A 6,000-nucleotide genomic window follows, 5' to 3' on the forward strand; every position below is an offset into this window, starting at 1 on the left:
TATTAATAAATAATAATTAATTAAAAATATTACAAATTTTGGAATAATAATAATTCAATAACAATAACATGCATAATAATAATAACATATATAAAACTCATAAATAATGTATAGTAATAATTACAAATAAGTAATATAATGTACATATGGATTTACGTACTATATATAAAAATAAAAAAGATACGGTAACATAAAACTAAATATAAATATTTATTGTTCATAAAAAAAAACAAAATAAAAATCAATCTAACAAACACATATATATTATATATTCTACCTAGATGCCATCAAATGTCACAAAAAAAGCCCACATGTCGCGAATTTCATCAACCTCTTCCTTTGTCAAAGGGCCTTCCCTTTTACATACCTTTGAAAACAAAAAAATACCAAACATTAGACATCATTCATATATATTACATAAAATTCAAACTAATAATTAAAAATAATAATGTATATATGTTAAATATTTCATACATCATTCTAACTTGCCCGATTTAGCATTCAACTAAGTTTTAGGATGGCTTTTACCCAAAATCGCCTATTTCACTACTACTTTGCCCGGTTTCTACATTTCTTATCTAATGAGCTATTTCTTTATCATAACATGTCAATTACAACTAGTCTTAGGTGTCTAATGTTTGAAATCATTGCAAATTAGCATTATACTTTAGTTTTAGGACGACTTTTACCCGAAATCGCCTATTTCACTACTACTTTGCCCGTTTTCTACATTTTTTATCTAATGAGCTATTTATTTATCATAACATGTCAATTACAACTAGTCTTTGGTGTCCAATGTTTGAAATCATAGCAAATTAGCATTATTCTAAGTTTTAGGACGGCTTTTACCCGAAATCGCCTATTTCACTACTACTTTGCCCGTTTTCTACATTTGTTATCTAATGAGTTATTTATCTATCATAACATGTCCATTACAACTAGTCTTTGGTGTCCGATATTTGAAATCATAGAAAATTAGCATTATTCTAAGTTTTAGGACGACTTTTACCCGAAATCGCCTATTTCACTACTACTTTGCTCGTTTTCTATATTTCTTATCTAATGAGCTATTTATCTATCATAACATGTCAATTAAAACTAGTCTTTGGTGTCCAATGTTTGAAATCATAGCAAATTAGCATTATTCTAAGTTTTAGGACGGCTTTTAACCAAAATCGCCTATTTCACTACTACTTTGCCCGTTTTCTACATTTCTTATCTAATGAGCTATTTATCTATCATAACATGTCAATTACAACTAGTCTTTGGTGTCTAATGTTTGAAATCAGAGCAAAAGATCATTTTACTCAGTTTTAGGACGACATTTACCCAAAATCGCCTTTTCCACTTCTACTTGCCCTTTTTTTATATTTTATTCCGTTTTGAATTATTTTTCACAAACATTGTCCATAATACACTAACAATGCAAGTACGCAAAAATTACACAAAGTTGCATGAACGACTCGGTTTCACGACCGGATCGATGCTTCCTGTGCAGCTGCCTGGTGGCTGCTGCAGCTGCCTTGGAAGCTGCCTGTGCAGCTCCTAGGCTGCTGCTGCAGCTGCCTAGGCTGCTGCTGGTGCCTGGGCAGCTGCACAGGCTGCTGCTGCGGCTGCCTGGCAGCTGTTGCAGTTTGGTGGCTGGCTGCTTGCAACTGCCTAGCATAACCCGAGGTTGTTGCCTCGGGTGCTCACTTTCCCAATTTCTTCATTTCTTACCTAATGAGCAGTTTCTTTATTATAACATGTCAATTATAACTAGTCTTAGGTGTCTAATGTTTGAAATCATTGCAAATTAGCATTATACTTAGTTTTAGGACGACTTTTACCCGAAATCGCCTATTTCACTACTACGTTGCCCGATTTCTACATTTCTTATGTAATGATCAATTTATTTATTATAACATGTCAATTATAACTAGTCTTAGGTGTCTAATGTTTGAAATCATAGCAAATTAGCATTATACTTAGTTTTAGGACGACTTTTACCCGAAATCGCCTATTTCACTACTACGTTGCCCGATTTCTACATTTCTTATCTAATGAGCAATTTATTTATCATAACATGTCAATTATAACTAGTCTTAGGTGTCTAATGTTTGAAATCATAGCAAATTTGCATTATACTTAGTTTTAGGATGGCTTTTACCCGAAATCGCCTATTTCACTACTACGTTGCCCGATTTCTACATTTCTTATCTAATGAGCAATTTCTTTATCATAACATGTCAATTATAACTATTCTTAGGTATCTAATGTTTGAAATCATAGTAAATTAGCATTATACTTAGTTTTAGGACGGCTTTTACCCGAAATCAAACCGGAAAAAGTAAAAACAAGTACCTCCTCAATGTGTTGGGCTTCAGTGCACCTATTGACTATGTCATTCATAAACCTCATCACGTAGAGGGCACAGTCAACGTTGTTGTCTTGTTGCGCACACTAAACTGACACAATGTTAAAATAGTCATGCATAGCCAAAACTCAAGGCAATTTTTAAAAAAAATCAATATATCGAGGCTTTACCTTCGCATATTTCCACGTGGGACCCGCAACCGAACGACAATTCAACTTCTTCATAACACTTCAAAAAAATAAAAAACAAACGATTTAGGAACATAGTCACTCAATCACTTAAGTGAAGATACAAAACAATATATAGGAAGCGGTATGTACCTATTCAATAGGTTATTCACTAGCAACTTCCTTGGTGGCCATATACGAGCCGAGTCAAAGTAGTAGATTGTGTTATTGGAAACACAAATCACCATAAGGCTCCAATGTAGACTACATGTATATTAAAGCAAATATCATATCAATCAATTGTTATGCGTCAACATCTATACTTAACAAACAAACTAAGAGTGATATATTTACACTTACTCCTCAAAACAAGGGGCTAATAAGAACTTGTTTCCCGCACGCATTGATTCTCTAATAGCCCGCTCAAGGTAATCTATCACATCACGAGGGTTATTCAAGCATTTGGTTACGGAGGTCTGCTCGGGGCATAACCACCCAATTGCTGCTTCACCATCGGGTTTACTAGCAAGGAGCTCCTGTAGTGACCTTCAAGAAAGTAATGTGTGCAAGTAATTACTAGTTGCATTGTTTTGGTATGAAAATATCAAAAATACAATATTTTTAGAAATAGTCTCGTTAATTTACCTCATGAATGTTTGAATGATGGATATGTTAAGCATGGAACCGGTTATAAATTCTGTCACATCCTCTCTAGAAATGTATGCGATCGCATCCTCATCATAGTGGAACAATGCCTTAGGCAAGTTCACTTGAATATGTGTACTCGTAGGCAACTCACTAACACGGTTGTGAAGAAAAGTACATGCTTTCGAAAGCGACCTAAGGACTTTGGCTTCTACTAGTGGAGTAGATGAAGCTCTCGAACTCTTCTTCGACACTTGTCCTTGTTCCATCTTCGGAGGACCTTCTTCCTTGGATTTTTGCTTCTCCACCTTCTTTCTTTTAGCGGACTGAATTTCCATAGTAATCTACTGCATAAACAAACATGGTCATTGCACAAAGCACATGTTAATCTAGTTACATACAAGTATTGTTTACTTACCCCTCCTACTAACCTCAACCGATCACGTGGCCATTGCACAAAGCTCCCGGTCGCGTCACGCAGCTTAAAAAAATCATATTCCTCTCTAGGCACCGGTAGTGGTAAGTCCTCAAACCCAGCAACTATAGAATCGATCCCGACCGAGATGTAATGGGTGCTAGTATTAGACTTAAAATGCACCTTGTCAAAAGGTTGTGCACTACCATACCCCACCAACTGCAACTGTCCACCGGTTGTTTCCCTGGGGTGAAGAAGCTCACAAGGCGTCTCTTCCTACATATTTGGTTAGGAGTTAGGACATAAATTAAGAAATAATAAACGAAAGCCTAACATAAGAAAATCTGATTAGGTAGTGAAGTTCACCTTAACATCTAGGAAAGGTTCAGGCATCGGATTTGCTCTCTTCAGTGTCTCTGCATCCGTAGGACTTGGATCCTGCAAAAGTAAAATAATTAAACATACAAACGACCTCATTAGACGAACTTCATATGACGTAATTCGTCCTAGTACTAAAATTACCTCTCTCTCAACTACTGGATCGTCCTCGGGGCCTCCTGGGTGACTACATGAGTCTACTGGGGTACTCGAGGGAAATGGCAAAGGCGGCAAGTTCATGTGCTTCAGAATGGCATTGAATTGACTTTGCATCTGTTCTTGCAGCTCCGCGCGTATCTCCGCCTTAATTGATTCCTTTTCCTTCTCATCAATCCGATTTGGCGAATTAACACTTGATCTGCTTTTTGCTGATTTGGTGTATTCTGAACCCATCACCTTCTCCCACCCTAGTTGTTTCCCGCCAAAACCAATTACTCGCCCAGGGTGGTATGGTTTTTCCAAAGCTAAGGTGAAAGGATCATGTGCGATGCTTGGAGTCAGCTTGCCTTCAACCACTTCCGAAGTATGCTCGAGCTTTAACAACACATAAAAATTTATCAGATCTAAGTACAATGTACTTGACAAGGAAATATAATTAATAAGTAGAAAAATTTGCTTACAAGTGCATCTGCTACTACTTTCTTATCCGGTTGCATGACATACTTGCCGGTTTCCTTGTCCAACCCATGCATAGCACACCACCAGTCAATTGCACGAGTAACCAAAGTTGTCACCGAGGAAGAAAGTGGTTTATCAGTTGATGATGACATTATGGATTTGGGGTATAGACCCGCTTTGACCCACTTTGGTCTTGACTCCGCAAAGGTCTTACAACCCATATGATGATTATACAATTTCTTTCCCGCATTTATTCTAGCTTGTTCGGTTTTTTCCTACACATTCAGATATATATGTTAGCATCAGTCATTTTAAGAAACTAAATATGAGTAGCCGACTCTATTGTTAAATAAAAACATACAAGTGCGGTCCTAGTGGAAGATTTTTCCACAAACTTCTCCCAATCATCCACCGTTATTTGTGGATATAAATCCCACGGTTTCTTATCAGGTTTCTCTTCTTCTCCATCTGCAGGCACATTTTTCTTTGGTCTTCTCTTTCTTCTCTTATGGATCCATCTCGTCCTCAAGTAACTCTTGAAGTTTTTGAATCTCTCTTGTACAAAAGATTCAAACACTTTTCTCTTGGTCGGCTCGTCAGGAATATGGAACATACTCTGTAATTGGCGCAAACATCCACGTTAGGCAAGACAAAAAAACATGCAAAAAAAAAGGAAAAAAAAAACCCGAGAATCGGGCAAGGCACCTGCCGAGGCAGCTGCAGCAGCTAGCCCAGGTTGCTGCCAAGGCAACTGCAGCACCCAAGCAGCAGCCCAGGCAGCTACAGCAGCCCAGGCAGCTACAGCACCCAGGCAGCAGCCCAGGCAGCTGCAGCACCAAGGAAGCAGCCCCGGGCAGCTGCCAGCTGTAGTCCTCGGGTTAGGCCCGGGGGTTGTTTTTGCAAGTATTTTTTTTAATATATATGAATTTAAAAAAAAAGTTTGATTGCATTAAATAAATACTTACCATAGTATCGTCCCAAAATGTTTGAAGCAACCCGTGAGGTATCTCGGCAAACTCAACTGTGATTGGTATTTTACGAGTTAGAATGCCAACTTGACTAGAAAATTTGTCGCGCCATTGGCCAGTAGGTTGACCTAACTCATCAAACTCAAGCACCATAGGAACGCCGGGTTTCTTGAAAGCTTTAGTTGCACCCTTACTTTTTCTGTTCACCGGTGGCTTTACCCCTCCTCCACCACCGGTTTTTTTTCACTTGCCTTTGCATTTGAGTTTCACAATGTGAATCACCTACAACTTCGGTAACCACATTATCATTAATAGGTGGGGCAGTTTCAGCTATACGCTCAAATTCATCAAGCTTATGTTGGAACTGGTCATAAGCTTGGTCTTTCGGTTCCCCCATATATGTCTCCTTATTAACATCATACAACTCGTCCCCAGAATCATCATCTATATCCT

At 37.9% G+C, this 6,000-nt stretch overlaps 1 long non-coding RNA gene across 1 annotated transcript; it reads right to left on the bottom strand.

Annotated features, from left to right (window-relative positions):
* Positions 1-2,290: 2,290 nt before the first annotated feature.
* On the bottom strand, positions 2,291-3,075 carry LOC110708985. Its single transcript, XR_002508817.1, has 3 exons — positions 2,884-3,075; positions 2,677-2,787; positions 2,291-2,584 (listed from the first exon to the last, which is right to left on the bottom strand). It is a non-coding gene; the product is annotated as an uncharacterized LOC110708985 (long non-coding RNA).
* Positions 3,076-6,000: the final 2,925 nt, after the last annotated feature.

The sequence above is a fragment of the Chenopodium quinoa genome, unplaced genomic scaffold (assembly GCF_001683475.1).
Source record: "Chenopodium quinoa cultivar QQ74 unplaced genomic scaffold, ASM168347v1, whole genome shotgun sequence".
Classification (NCBI taxonomy): Eukaryota; Viridiplantae; Streptophyta; class Magnoliopsida; order Caryophyllales; family Amaranthaceae; genus Chenopodium; species Chenopodium quinoa.